Source organism: Spermophilus citellus (genome assembly GCF_964194105.1).
Source record: "Spermophilus citellus genome assembly, chromosome: 3".
Classification (NCBI taxonomy): domain Eukaryota; kingdom Metazoa; phylum Chordata; class Mammalia; order Rodentia; family Sciuridae; genus Spermophilus; species Spermophilus citellus.
Window position 1 is genome coordinate 208,035,292 of NC_138184.1, and position 24,446 is coordinate 208,059,737.

The following is a 24,446-nucleotide window of genomic DNA, read 5'->3' on the forward strand; positions in this document are numbered from 1 at the left end:
GGATGTTATAATTTCTCGTTCCTTCAACCCTTGAATATGAGTGCTTATAGTAAGCCTTGAACAGTTCTAGGTATAGGGATAAAACACTGAATAAGAGAGAAAAATCTTTGCCACCATGAGCCTACTTTCTAGTGGAATGAGAAAGAAGATAATAAATAAACAAATTTATACTTGGTGTGATGAGTAATGAGTGCCATAGGGAAAAGGATGTCAGCTTGAGATTGTTTCCATACTGATCAGACGATTAAGCCTCTAAAGTTCCAAGGCTGCAGATGGAAACCTGGGCTGGGTGTATAAGGAACTTTTTGATTGACTTGATTATCAATTGATATGTAATTTGAATGGATTTCTCTATTGTCTGTTCTCTTTAACACTTCCAGTTTCACAATTTCACAATTGTGTTTATACCTCTTAGTCTAGTTCCATTTATTATTACATAGTACTTTACAGTTAAACATTTTCACACTTCTTTCTTTCCTTTATTCTTTTATTTTTTACAGCCCTGGGAATCAAACTCAGGGCTTTTCACAAGCTAGACAGGCGCTCTACTATTGAGCTATATCCCTAGCCCTCACATTTCATTTATTTAAAGTGGTATAGCATAATAGTCAAGGTTTAACCGTTTGAAATAGCTAATGTTTATTTTGGACCTACAAAAAGTAATTTCACATTGTTTAGTCTAATTCTGTGCTATACCAACTTTGAAAAATAAAATGTGAAAATATCTTAAAATATAAAGCACCACGCACATTGCTAAAGCTTAAAATTTTTTCTGCCATTCACTTCCAGTGTGCCCTAAAACAGTTATTTAACCTCACTGTCATGTCGTGTGTCACCATCATAATACCTCACAGAGTTGCAAATATTACATGAGATTGTATATGTAAAAGTACTTAGAATAAGTGCCTAGCACATAGTAAGGGCTCAATAAATGTAAGCTGTTACTACTATTACTACCCTGTAAGACAGGTATTATCATTCTCAGTTTCATAGATGAAACGAGCTCAGAGTTTATGTATTTTCCCAAGCTTTTATAATGAGAAATCAAGGGCTGGGGATATAGCTCAGTTGGTAGAGTGCTTGCCTTGTACACACAAGGCCCTGGGTTCAATACCCAGTACAAAAAAAATAAATAAAAAAATCTATAATGAGAAATCAAAAGCAGACATTGTTAACTCCAAGTTCTGGCATTTTCCCCCTTCTGCTTACAATACAGTTATCTCTTATAAAGAAGGAAGGGAACACCAGGTACAGTGGTGCATACCTGTAATCCCAGCAGCTCTGGAGGCTGAGTCGGGAGGATTACAAGTTTGAAACCAGCCTCAGCAACTTAGTGAGACCCTGTGTCAAAATAAACATTAGAAAGGGCTAAGGATATGGCCAGTGGTAAAGTACCCTTGGGTTCAATCTCTAGTATCCCTCCTCCCCTGCCCCAGAAAAGGATGGAGGGAGGGGGAATATTTTTATAGTAATTTGCAGAGCACATTCTTTAATATCTCCAGCATTTGTGTAGCTACCTTGTTTTGGTGGACTGTCTTGACATCCTTAAAGAAAATAGCAAACAAATAAAATATGTAATTGTGATCTAGTGTTTTTACCATTAAAAAAGTTAATAGTGCCCCCTGCATCCTGGTACTGGGCATTGAACCTAGTGCCTTACCACCAAGCTGCATCCACAGACCTTATTTTTTGAGACAGGGTCTAAGTTGCTGAACTTGGCTCAAATTTGTACTCTTCCTGCCTCACCCTCCAGAGTCACTGGGTTTTATAAGCATGCACTACTGTGTCTGGCAACAATGATAGTTCTATAAGTGATTTGAAAAACTAATGATCCTAGATAAAGTTGAACTTAACATTTTTCAAAATACAAGTATAATTCTTTTTTTTGGGGGGGGTACCAGGGATTGAACTCAGGGGCACTCAATCACTGAGCCACATCTCCAGCCCTACATTGTATTTTATTTATTTAGAGATAGGGTCTTACTGAGTTGCTTAGTACCTTGCTGTCGCAATCCTGCCTCAGCTTCCAAAGCTGGTGATTATAGTCATGCACCACTGCGCCTAACACAAGTTTAATTCTTAATTGTGTTCTTTAAAACAGGGCCTAAAAGTAGCTAGGAAAAACAAAACAAAAATAAGCCGCCAATTCACATTCTGCTCAGCATTTCCATTTAGATATAGTCATCTAGTCGGCATCTAAGCTGTTTTTCTGACAGTCATTACTATCTTGGGAAAATGATAGATATCCATCCAGTTGCTCAAATCAAAAACTCTTTGAGTCATTCTTGACTCCTCTTTTTCATTCTGCCTTTCATTCAAATCATCAGGAAATCTTGGCATCTCTATCTTCCAAACATGCAAAATATCAGTGGTTTTTACCACTTCAACTATTATTCCATGGTCCAAGCCATACTCATCTTTCCGTAGCTTTATAATTTGTGTCTGCTTCCACTTTCCACCCTCCCTTAGTCTGTTCTTATCTACCACCCTAAGTAACCCTTTAAAAATGTAAATCAGATCATATCTCTCCCCTGCTCAAAACTTTCTGAAGCCTTTCCATCTCATTCTGGGTAAAATCCAACAGTTTTAAGTGACCCTCAAGGTCCTACAAGCCTGAGTCCAGGTATTGTCTCTGACCTCACTTGCTACTCCTCTCAAGCTTAGTGCCTTCAGGCACAAGATCCATTTTGCTGTTCCTCTGTCACTTTAAGTGCACTCCTGCCTCAGTGTCTTGGCATGTGATGTTCTTGCTGCCTGCAAGAACACTTTGCCCTAGTATTTCATGCTGTCTCCCTTACTTCCTGCAGACTTGAGTTCAGATGGCTTGTCAGAAAGGCATTCTCTGACTAGTACCCTTCCCGGCCCTATCTCCCTAATACAGCTTCATTATATTTTCCCTTGGCACTTATTGCTCCTAAAAAGACTATTGTTGGTGTGTTTGTAGTTTATTTTCCACCTGGCAGATATAAAATACAAGAAGTCAGTGTTGATTTTTGTTTACTGCATCAATGTTTGACACACAGTAGGTGACTCTCATGTATGTGTTGAGTGAATGAATGAACTTCTTGGCAAGTCATTATTTCAATTCTTTTTCTTCTTTCACTGCATTTGATCTTGTTGACCTCTCCCTTTTAGCTTCAGGACACCGTTTCCTGCTCTCATCTTTCCTTTTGACATCTCCATTTTATCATACTCTTCTTGCCTTCGATATATCCCTTTGAATATTCCCCAAGTTTCCTTGCTTTTGTTATTGTCACACTTTACACATTATTCTGGTAAATTTTATTCGTGTTCTCTGCTTTCATTACCCACTTCTGTTGATGAGTGGGCAGCTCCTGTAAAGGACCATCAGGTACTATCTTCCAATGCAAATCTGCACTTTTCTTGTTTGTAGCCTGGTTAATGAACCAAAGTCAGAAGGTAGGAGTCATGCTGAACATAACCTTTCCTTACTGTTCACATCCAGTTCACCAAGTCCTTGGGGGTTTTCACCACCCAAATAAACATTTCACTGGAGCTTTCAGTTTCCATTGTGTTCTTTTAGGCCCCTATTAGTCTTCTTCATGGACCACTGAGTTAGTCACCTGACTAGTTTGACTGCCTGTAGCCTCAATCCTTCCTAAACCATTCTTCACACAGTTGGAATGTTTGCAAAACTCAAGGCAGCCATTCATCCTTAGCAATGTTTCCATCATGTAACCATGAAGGTGGCTGGGAGTTATTCAGAGGGCTTTTGTAACCTGTGGTTGTTTATAGGTGGAATAGGTGGTGCTGTCTCAAAAGCACTGCTTACTAAGTTTCAAGTTATTTGTAATATACTTTTCTCATTATTGTTTTAAATAAGTACAACTGTCTTGTAAGGTTACAAGCAGTCTTTTTTTTTTTTTTTTTTTTTTTTTGCAGGGGGTGGGGATACTAGGGATGCTTAACCTAGGAATGCTTAATCACAAAGCCACAAACCTAGTCCTATTTTCCTTTTAAAGACAGGGTCTCCATGAGTTGCTGAGGCTGGCCTTGAACTTGCGATCCTTCTGCCTTAGCCTCCCAACTGACTGGAATTATAGGCTGGTATCACTGCATCCACCTATTACAAGCAGTCTTGAAATCTTGCACTACAAGGGTTTTTTTGTTTTTGTTTTTACTTTCTTTTGTTCTTTTTGTGTCATTAGGAAGAGATCTTCATAATATTGGGTACCACTGAACTATAGGAGGAACTGCATATTACTTTACAGAGCACATAAGCCTCCACCATCCAACACCCACCTACCCCTGCCAGCTGTTGCTTTGTGTGCTCCTGTGTGGCACTGTTTTCTCTACTCAGAATGCTGCCAAACCTCAGCAGCACCTCTAACATGGCTCCTCCAGGATCTTTTCTATCAGTATTAAATCCAAATTCTTCCCAAAGCCTTACATCATTTTTCCAAGTTGTCTCTTCTCATCTCCACTTCCTCCCCCTTTTCACTGTGTTCTAGCGGTACCTTTTGCCTGGAGAACGATTCTCCCAAGCCCTTCACACGGCTGCCTTTCATCATTCAGGTTGCAAATTAAATGTGCCTAACAATTACATTGCTTTGTGGTACCTTCTGCATAGCACATACTACTTTCTGAAATTCTTGTTTATTCTTTTATATTTTTATTGTTATGGGCTCCTGCTATCAGAATGTAAGTTCCTGTAGCTCAGTGGTAGTTTGTGTAGCATGTGTGAGCCCTGGGTTTGATTCCCAGCACTGCCAAACAAAAAAACAAAACAAAATTTTTTTTTCTTTTTTTTAAGTTCCTTGAGGTTAGGGACTCTGCCTTCTTGCTCATCATTAGTGTCTCTGTCCTAGAATCTGGACCTCAATAAATTTTGTTGAATGATTTATTTACCTGACTTCTCCTTTGAGCCTTGCTCTTCCCTCCATTATCTTCCTTAGCACTTAGCACATTGTCTTACAAAGTCTTTGTTAGGGTTGCAGTCTCTGATGTTGGGTGGACTGGCAGGCATTGTAAATGAGTAGGGCAGCCCAGGAGTGAACATCCTGAAGAGAACTTGCTGGTTGATAAGGAACAAGCAGGGTCTGCTCTGTTTTGCAGTCAGTTGTTGCCAGGCTGAAATAATAATAATAATGGTTAGCATTTATTGATAGGGCACTCTGCTGAGTGCTTTACTTCATTTCATTTAATATCTTATAAGGAAGGTATTAATATATTATCACCATTTTACAAATAGAGAAAGTGAGGTACACAGGGATAGACTGGCTGCTCAGGCTGCCTCTCATCAAGTGGGAGACGAGAAGAGACAACATGGAAAAATGATATAAGGCTTTGGGCTAACAAATGACAGAATTGTTTTCCTTTATCCACTACCCACCCCAGTGCTAGGGATCAAACACATATGCTAGGGAGGCACTCTACCATTGAGCCTTATTCCTAGCTCCCAGAACTGTACACATATTTTTTTAATCCAAGAAGTCTACAGAGCAGAGCTTTATATACAGTATTGCTTCCTGATGTTCCCAACCTTCCTGAGTTTTTGGGAAAAGCCAGAAATCTGGAATTTTATATTATCTTCTAATTTTTAAATGTTTGACCATTCATTTACATTTAAACAGTGACCAAACAAAACCTATTGCAGGCCAAGCAAAACACGTATGTGGGCTTTCTGCATCCTGCAGGCTGCCATTTTGATGCTTTAGTTCACATGGTATGTCTCTGATCAGACCAGAAGCTTCCTGCATGTATTAGTCAGGATTCTCTAGAGGAACAGAATCAACAGGAAATATGATTATAAAAATAGGATTTATTAGGTTGGCTTACATGACCAGAAGCTGGATTGTCCACAGGGGCTGTCTGCAGGCAGGAACTAGTAGCTGCACAGTCCAAGTGGCTGAAGCTTCAGAACAAGAGGGATCAATGGTGTTACCCTAGTCCGAGACAGAAGCCTTCTGGAGAATCACTGGCAGAGTCCGCTTTGATGTCTTCAGGTGATTACAACAGTAATCAAGAACCTGTTGAAGAAGAATGAAGTTAGCATCTACTGTTGCTTCCTCCTTCCAAGTTTTATTCCATCCAAGCCACCATTCTATTAGACGTTGCTGCCCACTCTTAGGGAGGGTCTCCATTTTGCTATCCCACATGCCAATCATTCCCAGACACACCTTTAAGCCTCTTAATCTCCAGCCACTCTTAATTCAGTCATTCAAATTGACCATTACGCTGCCTGAAGATCTGGCACTTTGATGCTGAATGGATGGTTTCATGAATGTATGCAGCAATTGTTTGTTCCTTTGCTTCTCTTGCTTGCTCCACCGTGAGACAAAATATTGCCTTATGTTTCTATAGCATGTTACCATTACAGTGTATTTTTATATATGTTATTTGATTGTTTAAAAAGCCTCAATTGGTATTGTCACCACCAAACTTAGAAGGATTTTTAGCCCTCAGTTTCACAGTGGATCAAAGAGAGAAATAAACCAAGAAATGAATGATAGGCTGGCTGTTCAGACTGCCTCATCAAGCAATGCTGCTGTTGTTGCCCCACAGACCTTAGGCTCAGCTCATATGTGAGAAAGCTTTAAAATATTCAGTATGTTTATTTTAGATTAGTGAGTGTACTATTCATAAGTTGTGTATAATTTGTGGAAAATACAGTAGATGTTGGGGTTTTGTCATTAGATCTTCATACATTTATATGTACTTGATTTCCAGTGATTGGCCTGGCCCCCATTTTTACATGTTAATTTGTGTTTCCCTGCTCCGGAATTTATATAAATAATAATCTGTAGTGTCTTTCACACTTTAAAAATTCAAAAAATAATTTTTATAAAGTAGTATAATGATTACAAACAAAAACTTGGATGGCCAATTCCCCTTTCCTTAAAAAGTCAGCCCCTTCTGGGGATGTGGCTCAAGTGGTAGCGCGCTCGCCTGGCATGCGCACGGCCCAGGTTCAATCCTCAGCACCACATACAAAGATGTTGTGTCTACCGAAAACTAAAAAAGTAAATATTAAAATTCTCTCTCTCTCTTAAAAAAAAAAAAAGTCAGCCCCTTGTGCCACTACCATCAGTTAAAAAAAATTAGTTATAGATGGACACAATACCTTTATTTTATTTATTTGTTTGTTTATTTATGTATGTGGTGCTGAGGCTTGAACTCAGTGCCTCATATGTGATAGGTGAGCACTCTACCACTGAGCCACAGCCCCAGTCCCCCCACCACCATTTTTTAAAAATTTAAACCATTTTGTTCCATCTACTGGAAATAGAGTGGATACATAGTGAAATCATTTAATATTTGTGAAGAAGAATATGAAATCAGTTGACAGGGTGCTCACAGAGGATTTCTTTGGAAACTTTATGAATAACATTTATTTCTGTGGCTTAGAAGCATGCTATCAGGCTTCTCAGTTTGCAGGCAGCAGTCCTCAAAGTAGCTGTATCCCCTTATACGGCAGTGGTGTAGAAGGTGAGAGGAGCAGGAGGTATGTTAGAGGTACCACAATGTGGTAACTGCTGGTGCAGTTTGAACAACCACTTCAATGCAATATGCATATCATTTTTATAACATACATGATAATGTATGACAGTAGTTAGGGAACCCAAGCAAATGAAGCTCAGAGGGGCTGGGTTGTGGCTCAGAGGTAGAGTGCTCGCCTATGACGTGTGAGGCACTGGGTTTGATCCTCAGCACCACATAAAAATAAAGTAAAGGTACTGTGTCCACCTACAACTAAAAAGTAGATTTTTTTTGTTGTTGTTTTTAAATGAAGCTTAGAGACTGTACTTCAATTAAAAAGGGTGAGTCTCTGATGGAACAGATGGAACTTGATTTGGAAGCAGGAGATATGGATTTGAGTTTTGCCATCAGCTAGAAATATGACTTTGGATAATTCAACTTGGCCTTTTGGGATCATAATTTAATCTGTAAAATGAGAAGCTCAGAATACGTGATTTCCAAGATTTTAGGTCTGCATCTGGTTAAGGAATGCTCTGTGGCCAGTTGGATCTGACCATTTATCAAGATAAGAGGGCTGCAGAGGCAATGTGAATAGTTGCAGATTTTTCAGCCAGGTTTTGTATACACTGACAAATCAAATAACCATGGAGAGTTTAAGATGAATACCCTCAAGTCTCTTGTCTCTCTTTCCTTCCATTCCTAGACCTATCCCATTGTCCAGAGATAGTCTTTAAAGATGGTTTCATCATTTGTTTTTAGCTTCTCTGTGGTTATTTCCATAAGGCTAAATAATGTGTTTAAATTTCTATTCCCTCATTTATCAACCTTAGGCAATATTTTTGGCTTTTTTTAATGTGAAAAATAATAATTTAATTTTTTTCTATCCTCTCTTCATCTATCATTATTTGGTATTATCTTGAAAGTTACTTGTTAATTATCTTTATAACTTCAAAAGATAAGCCTTTTTTTTAATTCATCAATTTTTGTAGGGTTTCTTAGCTTGCCATTTTGGAAAATGGGGTTTTATGCCTCAACACTTCTTTCTTTCTTTGGGTCTTGCTGTGTTGCCCAGGATGGCCTCTATCTTCTGGGCTCAAGTGATCCTCTTGTGCTGCTGAGACTGTAGCATCAAATCATACTTTGCTTTTAAATATATGTTTAAATATAAAGTCAAGGTTAATGGGTTAATATTTTTTATCCTATCCTCTAACACCAGGTATTATCTATATATCATTATGTTTGGATTATTGTTCTTACTACATGACCTTTCTATATCTGCATTAAGAGTGTGTCCAGAATGATAACTGTATGATTACTTAAAATTTTTAATGTCCTTTTTTTTTTTTAGAGAGAGAGATAGAGAGAAAGAGATATATAGAGGGAGAATTTTAATATTTATTTTTTAGTTTTTGGCGGACACAACATCTTTGTTTTTTTGTATGTGGTGCTGAGGATCGAACCCGGGCCGCACGCATGCCAGGCGAGCGCGCTACCGCTTGAGCCACATCCCCAGCCCTTTAATGTCCTTTAAAGGTTAAAAAAAAAAAAAAAAAGGAAAAAGGCTATGTGTTTAAAACTTAGCCTAAAAAACTTTTGTTTATTCAAATAAGTATCCAATAGATATTTATTGAATACCAAAATTATCATAGCAGTGTTTTTCTTTTTTTATTTTTCTTTTTCCTTAGAGAGAGAGAGAGAGAGAATTTTTTAATATTTAGTTTTTAGTTTTCGGTGACACAACATCTTTATTTTTTATTTTTTTATTTGGTGCGCCCCGTGCATGCCAGGCGAGCATGCTACCGCTTGAGCCACATCCCCAGCCCCAGTGTTTTTCATAATAGTGAAAAATTGGAAACAATCTAAGTGACTGACTTTAAGGAATTAGGACAATACAAAGAATGCTCTGTAAACATTTTTAAATTAATGGCAAATTTTACTCCATATTAAATGAAAAATGTTTATAAACAGTTTGTACAATATAAGCTGTCTTTTGTTTAAAAGCATCAAAACAAAACCAATTGTATGAGAAACTGGAGTAGGGGTAGTGGGTGGATTCCTGAAACATGTAAACCAAATGGTTAACTTGTAATGGTGATGGTTTGAGTTTCTGTTTTCTCACAACTGTATATTTTCAATAACCTCCCCTCATAAAAAAGTGTGTGTCACTTCTTTAAGAATGTGTGTTTTTTGAACATAATATATAAAGTGAGAGTTGAAAACTCATGCTAAAATAAAATAGGAGTATCTGATAAGAATTCAGTAAAGATATGTTGAATGAATAAGATTGAATTACAGAGATTCCTAGATCTGTGTCATTGGCACTTATACTTTAATAATTTGATGCAGAAGTAAGTCTTTAGTTCAGTTATCTCAAAAGAAAAATCATGCATTGAAGTGTTCTGCAGAAGCTAGGAAACAGCTTTCACTGAATGTCAGTTGTGCAGTGACAGAACCAGCAGAATTGAGGCCCGCCACAGAAGCAGCCAGGCAACAATGCTGTGTTTCACAGTATGCAGGGTCTGAATGAAAGTGTCCTTTGTGCTGATCTCAGACTGAGGGGCGGGATTTGGGGCAATTTATGTTATTTCTCCTTAATGGAAATTGAGGCAGCCTCTAATCCTGCTATCACATGACAACTACTTATTTGATTTTTGGTAATTTGGGAGCAGCTGTGGATAAACGATTATTCTGTAATAATAGCCAGGCCAGCTGCATTCTGACCCGATCACAATTGCTTGGGCACAACCAGACTTTCCATCCACCATGTTTCTAAACCAGGTATAATTTTGTCAAGTCACCTGCTTTTTAATTGATATTTGTGGCTACTTAATAAGCACCTAAATGTTTGGGAATGCATTTTCAAATCCTTTTTATCATAGTCACCAACATTTATTAGGTACCTACTGCATTCAAGGCACTGTGCCAGACACTGGGTTATAAACCATGTGCTGTTCCACGTGCTTTCCTCTTTGATAGATGGGTCAGTGTTGGCTTTGTTTTTAGCAGACCAAGTTACAGTGTAAAGAAAGAATCTGGTGCAGAGGCAGCTGAGAGCCAGGTTTCTTTGGTCTCAGATTCTTCCTGTATTTGTAGTCTTGAGTGTTCATTGATGCCTCCTTGCCATGCCATGTGCTTTTGTAGGCTCTTGCCTCTGCCTGCAATTCCCTTCTTTCATTCCAGAGCCCGAAGAGTCTTGTCTTCCCTTTCAGGATCCTGCTCCACATCCTGGCAGTCTTCATAGTGTTCCTTTAGCCCTTGGCAGTTTGCTCTCACTATAATAGGATTTGTTCTTTTTTAAAATAGCAAAGCCTACATATTTAATTTATTGACTCAGTCTTTCAATATGTACTTTTTTTCAAAAGCTTTTTATAACCCAAGGGCTTAAGAATATGTTTGAATTAAATAACAGGGAATTCAGTAGGTAGAGTATTTGGTGAAGAGTAGAAGAAAGCTTTATTTTTGATTGTGAACACCTACAAGGTGGGGAGCAGGCAAGATAATCTTTATCTCTGAAATATTGAATTATTATTGAAGATTGGTGGGAATTATTCGATGAACCTCTTCTTTTAGAAATTCCTAGTAACAACCATATGTAGTGGTCTGTGATTAGAAATCATTTTAAAACAAAAACAGAATATAGAACTTCCCAGAGTATGGTAGTAGCCACAAGCCACATGTAAATTAATTAAATTTAAAATTAAATAGAATTAAAAATGTAATTCTTTAGTCACAATAGTTATATTTCAGTGTAGTCAGTGTCTACTGTTTTGAACAGTGCCAATTTAGAACATTTCCATCATTGCAGAAAATTCTGTTGGGTGTTGCTAATCTAGAAACTGTAAGTTGGCATTTTAAAGCATTTGGTGAAGTAGATTCACTTAACTTTTTTATTTGTTCCAGTTGATGAATGTGAGGCAACCTTAAATATCTTATGCTGTCTTTACATTTTTTGCTTTGGTTGTGGCACCCTCTAGTGTTTCATCATTGTTATAACAATACTATCATGAAATGGTCTGTATGTCATTTGAGTTAAAGAGCATTAAAATATTTTGAAAAACTCATTATGTGTATGTGTTTTTCTAGGGAAAAGTGGTGTAGCTTTTACTCATCCTCAAAAGGGTCTATGATTCAGAAAAGATTAAGAACTGTTCTCTGATAGACATCTTTGTGTAGTCAAAACTCCTTTTGTGATCTGTAAGCATTTTTTTCTTCCAGTATAAAAAAAAATCATGTAACTTTTGGCATTTCTATACTTTACCTGTCTTTGTATGTGAAATACTGTTCTGATAAGCTATACTTATACAGCACTCACTGTGTTGCATGTCCCATTTTAAGCCCTGTTACAAATAGTAGCTCATTTGATCTTTACATTAATTCTATGAAGTGGATGATATTATTCTCCCCATTTTAACTAAGTCACAGAAGCCCAATGAAAAGGTGCCAATAAGTGGCAAAGCAGAGATTCAAATTCTGTATTGTGACTCTAGAGTCTCTTCTTAACCATCCTGCTATAGCAGTGAGGATCGGGATTGAGATGGAATGGACCCTTATACACAATGGGTCCCTTGTATAATAATAATTAAATCACTTCTAGCCAGTGCTGGAAATTATAGACAGCATCCAAGCCTTATTTTCAGTACATATACATAGACCTACATATACTACCTGCTGCTTATCCACAGTTTTATTTTCCATGGTTTTCGTTATGGCCTGAAAATATCAAAAAGAAAATTCCAGAAATAAACAGTCTATAAGTTTTAAGGGTTTTATGTTTATCCATAAATGTTTGAGAGTTTTGGATAAATGTTTGTATCTCCTTCCTTTTCCGTCTGTACCCTCTTCTCACTTCTTACCTGTTTCTCTTTTTATGAGTGATTTTATACTCTTTAATTTTTTAACAATTTGAAACTGATTTTGTACTATACTTCATCAGTGTATGGAAACAGAAACAGTTTCTGGAAACAGAAGCCCTAATGGTGGTCTTCCAAAATTGGGCTTACAATCAAAATCCCAACAGCATTTCTTGTAGAAATAGATAAAACAATCATGAAATTCATATGGAATAATAAAAGACCCAGAATAGCAAAAACAATGCTAAGCAGGAAGTGTGAATCAGGCGGTATAGCGATACCAGACTTCAAACTATACTGCAGAGCAATAGTAACAAAAACAGCATGGTACTGGTACCAAAACAGGCGGGTGGACCAATGGTACAGAATAGAGGACACAGTAACCAATCCACAAAACTACAACTATCTTATATTTGATAAAGGGGCTAAAAGCACGCAATGGAGGAAGGATAGCATCTTCAACAAATGGTGCTGGGAAAACTGGAAATCTATTTGCATTAAAATGAAACTGAATCCCTTTCTCTCGCCATGCACAAAAGTTAACTCAAAATGGATCAAGGAGCTTGATATTAAATCAGAGACACGGCGTCTGATAGAAGAAAAAGTTGGCTATGATCTACATACTGTGGCGTCGGGCTCCAAATTCCTCAATAGGACACCCATAGCGCAAGAGTTAACAACTAGAATCAACAAATGGGACTTACTCAAACTAAAAAGTTTTCTCTCAGCAAAAGAAACAATAAGAGAGATAAACAGGGAGCCTACATCCTGGGAACTAATCTTTACTCCACACACTTCAGATAGAGCCCTAATATCCAGAGTATACAAAGAACTCAAAAAAAAAAATTAGACAATAAGATAACAAATAACCCAATCAACAAATGGGCCAAGGACCTGAACAGACACTTCTCAGAGGAGGACATACAATCAATCAATAAGTACATGAAAAAATGCTCACCATCTCTAGCAGTCAGAGAAATGCAAATCAAAACCACCCTAAGATACCATCTCACTCCAGTAAGATTGGCAGCCATTATGAAGTCCAACAACAACAAGTGCTGGAGAGGATGTGGGGAAAAGGGTACACTTGTTCATTGTTGGTGGGACTGCAAATTGGTGCAGCCAATTTGGAAAGCAGTATGGAGATTTCTTGGAAAGCTGGGAATGGAACCACCATTTGACCCAGCTATTCCCCTTCTCGTCTATTCCCTAAAGACCTAATAAGAGCATGCTACAGGGACACTGCTACATCGATGTTCATAGCAGCACAATTCACGATAGCAAGATTGTGGAACCAACCTAGATGCCCTTCAATAGATGAATGGATAAAAAAAAATGTGGCATTTATACACAATGGAGTATTACTCTGCATTAAAAAATGACAAAATCATAGAATTTGGAGGGAAATGGATGGCATTAGAGCAGATTATGCTAAGTGAAGCTAGCCAATCCTTAAAAAACAAATGCCAAATGACTGCTTTGATATAAGGGGAGTAACCAAGGACAGGGTAGGGACGGAGAGCTTGAGAAGAAGATTAACATTAAACAGGGATGAGAGGTGGGAGGGAAAGGGAGTGAGAAGGGAAATCGCATGGAAATGGAAGGTGATCCTCAGGGTTATACAAAATTACATATAAGAGGAAAGGAGGGGTAAGAGAAGAATAATACAAGTGGAAGAAATGATTTACAGTAGAGGGGGTAGAGCGAAAAGGGGAGGGTAGGGGAAGGGGGATAATAGAGAATAGGATAGACAGCAGAATACATCAGACACTAGAATGGCAATATGTAAATCAATGGAAGTGTAACTGATGTGATACAGCAATCTGTATACGGGGTAAAAATGGGAGTTCATAACCCACTTGAATCAAACTGTGAAATATGATATATTAAGAACTATGTAATGTTTTGAACGACCAACAATAAAAAAAAAGAAAATTTTGACCCCCAAAAATTAAATAAATAAATAAATAAATAAAATTAGGCTTAGACTCACTTCTTTATTGAGAGCATAAGAAGCCCAGATTGTTGTTTAGCAGTGTTCTAGGAGTAATTTCTGATGAGGATACATAATTTCTTTCCTTTGTATCAAGCAGTGCCTAGAAAATGTATGAGGGTATTTCAGAAAATTTAATTCCAGGTGTTGGAAGACTGAAAGAAGAATAAAGTATACACTAAGATAATCCATACAGGAAACAGCTGCCACCCCTAGGGGTAGGGGAACAAAAAGAGAAGAACCTAAGGAGCTCAGAGAGGACCCCACAAGGCTGACAGTCTGACTTCTGGGTGGGATGCTTTCCGGCTGGTGCTCAGCCACCAGGGACAAAGGAAGGACACAGCTGGAGTTGGGGGATACAGTGTCCTCTATTATTGGAGCAATGCTGATGTGAATGAAAACAGCAATGAAATACCTTCTCTCCTCTTCCAATCTCCCTGTGCAAAATTTTAAGAAAGGAAGCTGGTTGGCAAGTCTGGAAAATTTCCTTGACTGATCCATCCCCCAGCTGGGTATAGAGCCACTCAGAACAAGTATAGTTAGTTGGCCTTCCGCTTCCAAGAGTTCCACTTCCATGGAATCAACCAACAATGGATCAAAAATATTCAGGAAAAAAAATGTACCTGTACTGAACATATGCATACTTTTTTCCCTTATCATCATTCTTTAAACAATACAGTCTAACAATACTTTGCATATCATTTGCATTATGTTAAATATTATAAGTAATCTTGAGATGATTTAAAATATATATATGGGAGGATGTGTATAAGTCCTATGCAAATGATTCATATGTCATATAAGGGACTTGAAATCATATATTTTGGTGTCCATGCAGGGTCCTGGAACCAATCCTTCATGAAATTTTTAAAAATATAGTTGTAGAAGGACACGGTACCTTTATTTTATTTATTTTTATGTGGTGCTGAGGGTCGAATCCAGTTCCTCATACGTGCAACTGAGCTACAACCCCAGCCCCTTCATGAATATTAAAGGACAACTGTTAGAAGTCTTGAAATGGGATACACACACATACACACATCGATTATATATAATTAACAAAATTATATCTATAATTAAATATATAGAGAGAAACTGTAATTTTCTGGGTTTAGCTTTAGTAATTAAAGTGCAACCAGTCACCTCCCAATCTTTTATTAAGGGACAAATTATGACATACTTTAAGAGACCTGTGGACCCAACAGTGCCTTCAATGAGCTTACAATGTTTTGTTGTTGTTTTTGGTACCAGGGATTGAACCCAGGGCACTTAACTGCCAAGCCATATCCCTAGCCCTTTAAAAATATTTTATTAAAGACAGGGTCTTGCTCAGTTGCTTAGGGCCTCACTAATTTGCTGAGCCTGGGTTTTAACTCATGATCCTCCTGCCTCAGCTTCCTGAGTTGCTGGGATTACAGGCATGTGCCACCATGCCTGGCACAATATTGTTTTAATAAAAACCATCCACTCATCTTCAAGTCATCATGAAATTGTATGGTAAATCTTGTTCTGTAAAAGCATCATTATCGACCAGATGGTCATTGTTAATGACTGTTTACAAATTTAATCAACATTAGTATGAAAAATGTTGTGATTACAGTCATATAAAATTCTTTTAGTTTCAGATACTCCAAGTTAAATTAGTCTTATTCAAGATAAGGCAATTTCTAAACTCTAATGGGGCTGTTCTCTTGGTTCTTAGCATGAGAAGGGTTTTCCTAGCATATCATTTGATTTTAATTTTCAAAAGGATCAGTTTAGAAAGCAATATTCATTTGTTTTTAAAGATCATTTTGTTAAGGGACTGGGGTTGTGGCTCAGAGATAGAGTGCTCACTTAGCATGCGTGAGGCATGGGTTTGATCCTCAGCACCAAATAAAAATAAAATAAGGGTATTGTGTCCACCTACAACTAAAAAAAAATTTAAAAAATAAAAAAGATCATTTGTTAAAAGTCATAATTCATATGATAAAAGATCAGATAGAAGATTATAAAAGTCAATGGTCCTTTGCTACACTCTTCCTACCCCCAGTCCCTATTACAGTGGCAGTTACTTTAGTTATTTTGTTTATTAGGGTTATCAAACAGTAATACCTCTATAACTCTAAAACATCTATACTATTTTTTCTTGATTTATCACACTTGGGCATTATTGACTTCCTTCTATGAAATGTAATGATTACTTTAGAGTATTTCCTTCTATTTAAAAAAAAATTTATTAGTTATTGATGGACCTTTTTTATTTGTTTGTTTATGTGTGGTACTGAGAATTGAACCCAGTGCTTCACACATGCTAGGCAAGTGCTCTACCACTGAGCCACAACCCCAGCCCCATTCCTTCTATTTTTGATAGTTACATTGTAAATTAAATTTTCCTGTTATGATAGGATCTGCGGCTTCCTTTACTATGAAGGAAAAGACATTAATACTCCTGACCATTGCTCCACCTTTCTGCCCCTACCTCCTGATTTCTGTCAGCCTTATCTTCGCTTTTATGTCATTAACTTTTACATTGTTTGGTATCACATTTAATTGTATTTTGGTCCATACTTGGAGTTTGGAAATGGAAAGCAATAACTACACATATGACTGTGACTTTTCTTTTTCTTCCTTCCTTCCTTCCTTCCTTCCTTCCTTCCTTCCTTCCTTCCTTCCTCTCTCTCTCTCTCTCTTTCTTTCTTTCTTTCTTTCTTTTTTTTTTTGGTAAGTGCCTAGTCATAGGAGGTTGGTTTGGTTGTGTTTTTTTTTTTCCCTTCAACAATTCAGATATTACACTGTGAAAGAGAATATTCCCACTCAAGTAGATTCTTCTAGTCTTAAACTCCATTTCTACTCAGAATTAAGCCATATTTCAACTTCTGTTTCCAACTGACTTTTTTGTGCAGTTTACTTTTTTTCTGCTGTGGTGTGAGGTTTGATCCATTACTCTATGTCCTACAAGAAGCAAATTCTAGGGTTGGCTTCAGGCTTTTTTATTCTGTGGAGTGTAATTTCTGTCTTAGTGATAGTTGGAATTCTAGATGTGTCCAAGAATGTAAATTGAGCCTCTCTGGGTTTTCCTGGGTAGGCACATTGCTTGGTCTGAGATTTTTGCCTTAGGCAGTTCTTACAGTTTTTCTTTTGGTATGATAATGCTATCGATTAGACTAATGCTTTCTTTTACATTTAATTATACTTTGATTAGATTTCCTAACCTGTTCTTTGCACTTTGATTTTTAAAAATACTAATGTTATCCATTATGTGTGGATTAGACTAAATTTAGCTCCCTTGAACATGTCTCCAGACTCCAGCAGTTCCCTAGATATTATTGACCACAAGTACCAGGATTTGCTGGATTAAGAAGTCTTTTTCTGCACTCTCTTCCATTATCTTCAGTCTTACCCTACCTGGCTTAGAAGGGCAAAAGTAGATACTCATCTCTACTCGGACCTTTAGATGAAGCACATATTGTATCCCAGGTGATTATACCTCAGGCTTAGGAAGAAGTTTTAATAAACTGGTTATACCCTTTTATTTGAATCCATATGTATTACCAGTATTTTCATCTTTTCACATTGGTTCAGAAGAATCATTGACAGGTCCATCCAAGCCTCTCTTTTTTGCGGGGTGGGAATAGAGGTGGGGGTGGCACCGGGGGTCAGTGTTGGGGGATCTAACCCAGAGCCTTGTACATGCTAGGCAAGCACTGTGCCACTGAGCCACACCCCAGCCATGATCCTCCATTTTGTGAGTTATCACAAAATTATACTAGGAGTATTGGTTTCTTGTAGTTTCTTTATTTTGTGTCTAGGAGAACTGTATTTCAGTTGCTGGAGTTAATATAATATAGGGCTTTAGGGTGCAGATCTTTTGAATACAATCAAGAAAACCATCCTCAGAGATGGGTGTCTAATTTAAAGATGAAAAATTGAGGCCTGATGCTTAGGAGACTAGCCAAGGACATGAGTCAGGAAGAATAGAGTTATAAAGTCACATGGATTCTGGCATCATCATAATTAATGTTGAGTACTTGTGTGCCAGGCACTGTGTTCCTGACTTTATCTGGATCATTTCATTTAATCCTCACGTCATCTTTTTGAGGATAGGTACTGTCATTTTTTTTCCCCCTCTTAAAAAATGACAGAATTGAAGCTTAGAGGTAACTTGTCCAGGGGTTCTATATATCTGGGCAATAGTCTATGCTGGTTTTTTATTTTATTTTTTTAAAATATTTTATTTTTTAGTTATAGTTGGACACAATACCTTTATTTTATTTATCTATTTTTATGTGGTGCTGAGGATCGAAACCAAGGCCTCAAACATGCTATGTAAGTGTTCTACTGCTGAGCTACAACCCCAGCCCCTGGTTTTTAAAAATTCACATTATCTAATATATTTCAGCCTTTTAGCAATTCTCATCAGTTTTGCTAGCCAGAGAATCTGATTGCTCATGAATGAAAGCTAAATTGCTTCACTAAAATTGACTTAACTAGATGGAGTCTAATGATCTCATGTAATATGTGTATGTCAGTCATATCTGGCTTTAGACAATCTGTTTAATTTATGAAAACATTGAAAGCAACATTTACAGATATCTCACTCTGGTTCAAAGAAACCAGAACACCCTTGCCTTTGCATTTTAGAGTGTGTAGAATACAAATGGTTAGAGAGACTGAAGGCTAGGATGAGGGAGGGAGGTGGAAAGAGATGAGGCACTAGGCAGAAGTGACAAGCCTGTGGAGCAGTCAGCCCTATTGATTTATGCTGTGAACTGCATTTGGGAGCAAAGAATTGAAATCCATTATGCCAAGCACATAGCATACAAATCCCTTTGAAAAGCAGTTTGGTGCCATCTAATCCCAAATCATTTGAAAACAATTTTGAAGTACCCAGAATTCTAAAATGCCCTATGCAATTTGTCTCTTAGATTAGGAGAACAGAGAAATGGATGGAAAAATAGCACTTTATTGGTATTTTCTTCTCATACATTGTGTTTAACTGTGTGACTTAGTGTGTTCAATTACGTTTTGGATAAGTACAAATCTGGGGGCGAGGACATATTCCCTTCGATTTTCTGAAACTTGCACCAAATACAAGATATGGATGAAATCTTGGGGCAGCTTATCAAGTATATCTCTTTAAAAAAAAAAGATTTTAATAGTCCATAATGTCAGACTTTTAGAAATGTTCCAAATATGATACAAATAATTTTTGTAGACTCCTTACCCAGATTTTCCAAATGTTAACATTTTGCCCTGTTTTTCTTCCTTTTATTTCTCTATTAAATAAATATTATTTTGCCATGTTCCTCTTAAAAAGCTTCATTTGGAAAAAGGAGGGTGTGATGGCCGGGGGAGATGACCTCAACAGGAAAGGAAGAGTGAGAAGGGGATTGGTGTGATAGCTGAGTGCTTCCTAATCTTTTTGGATTTGTGGAACCCTGTGGTTGTTTTATTTTGTAATTATAGTGAACTTTATATTGAAATACAGCATACTCCTTGAGATAATTAAATAGTTCCAAAGTTAATAATTACTATGTTAGAAGGATGAATTGTCATATGTGTAGAATGTAGTTTTAAAAAAAGGCAATTAAAAGAGCAAAAAGATTTGGGAATAGTGCAAGAATTAAAACAGAATCAAGAACAAAAAATAAGAATCTGGTCATCTGCATGCAAACAGTTGACTTGAAGAAGAAAGACAGCAGGATGAAACTTAAAGTGATTACTCAGAAGAACAAAGGATTTTAGAAGTCCCCAAAGATGGAAAATGAGACTTATAATAGAGCAGAGTAAAAGTGACAAGAATTTAAATAGATTATTATGTTCCTTTTAGATGTAGCCATAAAAGTCATTTGTCTGTATCTATATGATTGCAATTTCTTTTGGTAAGTTCTAGATATACAGTGATGTATATTATCACAATAGTCAAATTTCACATTTTTGTGTGGGTTTATACACATAAGGTTGTATACTCAACTTTTCAATATGGGTGGGTCAAAATTTAAAGTATATGTCCTTTGACCAAGCAATTATATCTTCAAGAATTTATTCTTTTTGTTTTGTTTTTGTGGTTGTGGGGATCAAACCCAGGGCCTCATGAGTGGCAGGCAAGCGCTATACCACTGAGCCACATCACCAGTTCAAGAATTTATTCTTTTTTTTTTTTTTTTTTAAAGAGAGAGTGAGAGAGGAGAGAGAGAGAGAGAGAGAGAGAGAGAGTGTGTTTTTTTTTTTTAATATTTATTTTTTAGTTCTCGGCGGACACAACATCTTTGTTGGTATGTGGTGCTGAGGATCGAACCCGAGCTGCACGCATGCCAGGCAAGCGCGCTACTGCTTGAGCCACATCCCCAGCCCAAGAATTTATTCTTAAAAACAATTATCAAATAGTGTGTACAATTTTTAAATAAAGAAAATAAAGGGCTAGTTTTTAAATTCTGTTCAGAGATTAATCTCATTCTTTGTATAGAAGTTAAACTTGTATAAGGATTTTGAAATTTCAAATTGTGGTAAAATATATACAACAATAAATTTATCATCTTACTCATTTTCAGATGTCTAGTTCAGTAATGTTGGGTACATTCATATTGTGCATCCAAGCTCCAGAACTCCTTTCATCTTACAAAACTGAAATTTTGAACCCATGAAGCACCTCCTCATTCCCTCTTCCCCTCAGCCTCTGGCAACTACTTTTCCACTTTGCTTAACTGTGATTTTCACTACTCTAACTACCTCATGTAAATGAAATTATATAGTATTTATTTTTGCCACTGGCTTATTTCACTGAGCAAAATGCCTTTTCCTCAAATCTCATCCAGGTTGTAGCAATGTGTCAGAATTTCCTTTTTTTAGAAAATTAGTTTCAAATAGACTACTTTTTTTTTTCAGTAGTTCAAGTTTACAGCAAAATTGAATGGAAGATACAGAGATTGCTTTTATAATCCTTGCCCTCATACATGCATGGCTTTCCCCTCTATCAACTTACTGCACCAGAGAGGTGCATTTGTCCTGGTCGATGAGCCTGGATTTACACATCATTGTCACCAAATTCCAGAAGTATACATTAGGTGTTTACATTGGTGTTGTATGTTCTATGGGTTTGAACAAATGTATAATGATATGTATCTACTATATGGTGTCATACAGAGTAGTTTTACTGCCTTCAAAATCCTCTGTGCTTTGCCTATTCATCCCTCTATTCCCCTTAATACCTGGAAATCACTGAACCTTTTACTGTCTGCATAATTTACCCTTTCTAGAAGGTCATATGGTTGAAATCATGTGTTATATAACCCTTTCAGATTGACTCCTTTTACCTGGTAATGTTAATTTAAGGTTTTTCTATGGCCTGATAGTTAATTTCTTTTTAGTGCCAAATAATAATTTCATAGTTTGGATCAGCAACATTTTTCTATCTGTTCATTTACTGAAGGACATTGTGTTGCTTCCAAGTTTTGGCAATTGCAGATAAAACTGCTGTAAACATCAATGTGCAGATTTTGGTGTGAACTTAAGTTTTCAATTCCTTTGGGTAATACCAAGAACTATAATTGCTGGATCGTATAGTAAGAGTGTATTCAGTTTTGTAAGAAATGCCAAACTGTCTTTGAAAATGACTGTACCCAGCAATGAGTGACAATTCTTGATCCACATTCTGGATAGCATTTAGTGTTGCTAGTGATTTGGATTGTACCTATTCTAATAGGCATGTAGTGGTATCTTGTTTTAATATCCAATTCCCTATTGGCATATGATGTTGAAAATTTTTTTCTATGCTTATTTATCACTTGTATACCTTCTTTGAGATCTCTCTTCAGATTGGTTATTTTACTATTGTTGAGTTGTAAGAATTCTTTGTTTATTTTGGATAACAGTCCTTTATTAGATATGTCTTTTTACACATATTTTTCTCTAACCTGTGAGCTTACCTTCTCATTCTTTTGACAGTGTCTTACACAGAATAATTTTTTTTTTTTTATTTTTCTGGTTTTATGTTCTGTTTTGTTTTTGGTTCCAGGGATTGCATACAGGAGCACTTAACCACCGAGTCATATCCCCAGCCCTTTTTATTTTTTATTTTGAGATAGGGTCTCACTAAGTTGCTGAGAATGACTTTGAACTTTCAGTCCTCATGTCTCAGCCTCCTGAGTCACTGGGATTACAGGCATAACGCCACTGTGCCTGTCTAGAGTAAAAGTTTTTATTGTTTTGAAGTCCAGTTTCTCAATTCTTTCTTTTATGTATCCTGACTTTGGCATTGTATTTAAGAAGTCATTGCCATAAGTTATCTAGATTTTTTTCCATATTATCATCTAGTCGTTTTATACTTAGGTACATGATCTATTTTGAGCTTATTTTTGTGAAGAATAGAAGATCTGGTTGGGTACAGTGGTTGGTGTCTATAGTCCCAGCTACTCAAGAGGCTGAAGCAGGGGATTCCTTGCACCTAGAAGTTCAAGGCAGCCTGGACAAGACTCCATCTTAAATAATTAATTAGAATAAGGTCTGTGTCTTGATTAGTTTTTTGATGTGAATGTATATGTGTTCTAGCACCCATTCATTGAAAAGACTAACTTTGTTGAAACTTCATATTGACTTTGCCCCCCTATAAAAAAAATCAGCTGACTGGGACTTGGGTTGTAGCTCAGTGGTAGAGTACATATCTAGCATATGTGAGGTTCTAGGTACAATTCTCAGCACTGAATTTAATAAACAAAAAAAGTCCATCAACAACTAAAAAATATATTTTTTAAAAAATCAGTTGACTGTATTTATGCATGTCTATTTCTAGGCTCTCTGTTTTTGTTTCATTGAACCAATTGTTCTTTTGCCAGTACCATACTGTCCTGATTTCTTTTCTTAAAGTCAGATGGTGTCAGTCCTCTTACTTTCTTGTTCTTCAGTATTCTGTTGGCTCTTCTGGGTCTCCAGCCTCTCCCATAAACATTTGTATGTGTGTGTGTGTTGGTGGCAGCTCGGGGCAGGGCGGGGCAGGGCGGGGGTGAGTATTGAACCCAGGGGAACTCTACCACCAAGCTATGTCCCCAGCCTTTTTGAGATAGGGTCTCGTTAAGTTGCTTAGAGCCTCACTAAATTGCTGAGGCTGGTCTAGGATTTGTGATCCTCCTGCCTCAGCCTCTCAAATCACGGAGATTACAGGTGTGTGCCACCATGCCCAGCCTCTCAGTATAAATTTTAACAACAGTTTATTGATATCCACAATAGCTTGCTAAGATTTTGTTTGGGATTATGTTGAATTTAGAGATGAAGTTGGAAGAACTGACATGTTGATTGTCACATCCTGAGAAACAGTTTATTTACAGGTAACCAAACTGGTTGATAAGGGGATTAGGAAAAAAACAGACACAAAAGTAAAGAAAAAGCTAGGGCTTTGCGGTCCAGCCTGCTTCTGGTGGAGGAAGACTGGCCACGAGCAAGCTTGCACGTTTACTATATAGGTTTAAACTTCAGAAGGATTTATTGTGAGAAAGCTTCTTCAAGATAAACAAAACCAGGGGCCTTGTTGCGGCTCAGTGGTTGAGCACTTGCCTAGCGTGCATGAGGCACTGGGTTCCATCCCTGGCACCACGTAAAAATAAAAACAACTAAAATACAGGTATTGAGTCCATCTACAACTTAAAAAAAATTATAAGATAAACAAAACTGAAACTGAGGGTAAAAGCAGCCCAATTAGAACTCTACCTCCAGGCAGCAGACATTTGAACCCAAAGTTTTGAAATAATAAAACTCCTTGGCTAGCCAAGAATTTCCCTTTGAACAGGGCATCACTATATAACTGGGCAGTTTTCTATCAGGACCTTTGCACTGAGAAATTCCCTTGTCTCAAGAGACATGTTGCCTCTGTCTTTGGGCAGTTCAGAAACCCATAATTCATTTGTTACTCCTGATAATTGATAGTATTGAGTCTTCCTATCCATCAATATGGAATATCTATTTATTTAGTTGATTTCTTTCATCAGAGTTTTATAATTTTCCCTGTATAGATTTTGTACCTATTTTGTTAGATTCATACCTTAGGATTTCATTTTTTGTGGGTATTAATATAAATAATATCATGTTTTAACTTCAAATTCCATTTGTTCATTGCTGATGTATAGGAAAACATTGACTTTTGAATGTTCATTTTGTATCTTGCAACCTTGCTATAATTACTATTAGTTCCA

At 37.1% G+C, this 24,446-nt stretch overlaps 1 protein-coding gene across 10 annotated transcripts in view; it reads left to right on the forward strand.

Annotated features, from left to right (window-relative positions):
- NRF1 (nuclear respiratory factor 1) overlaps positions 1–24,446 on the forward strand; it is a 140,890-nt gene that overhangs the window by 27,365 nt on the left and 89,079 nt on the right. The gene's annotated exons all lie outside the window — the stretch shown is intronic.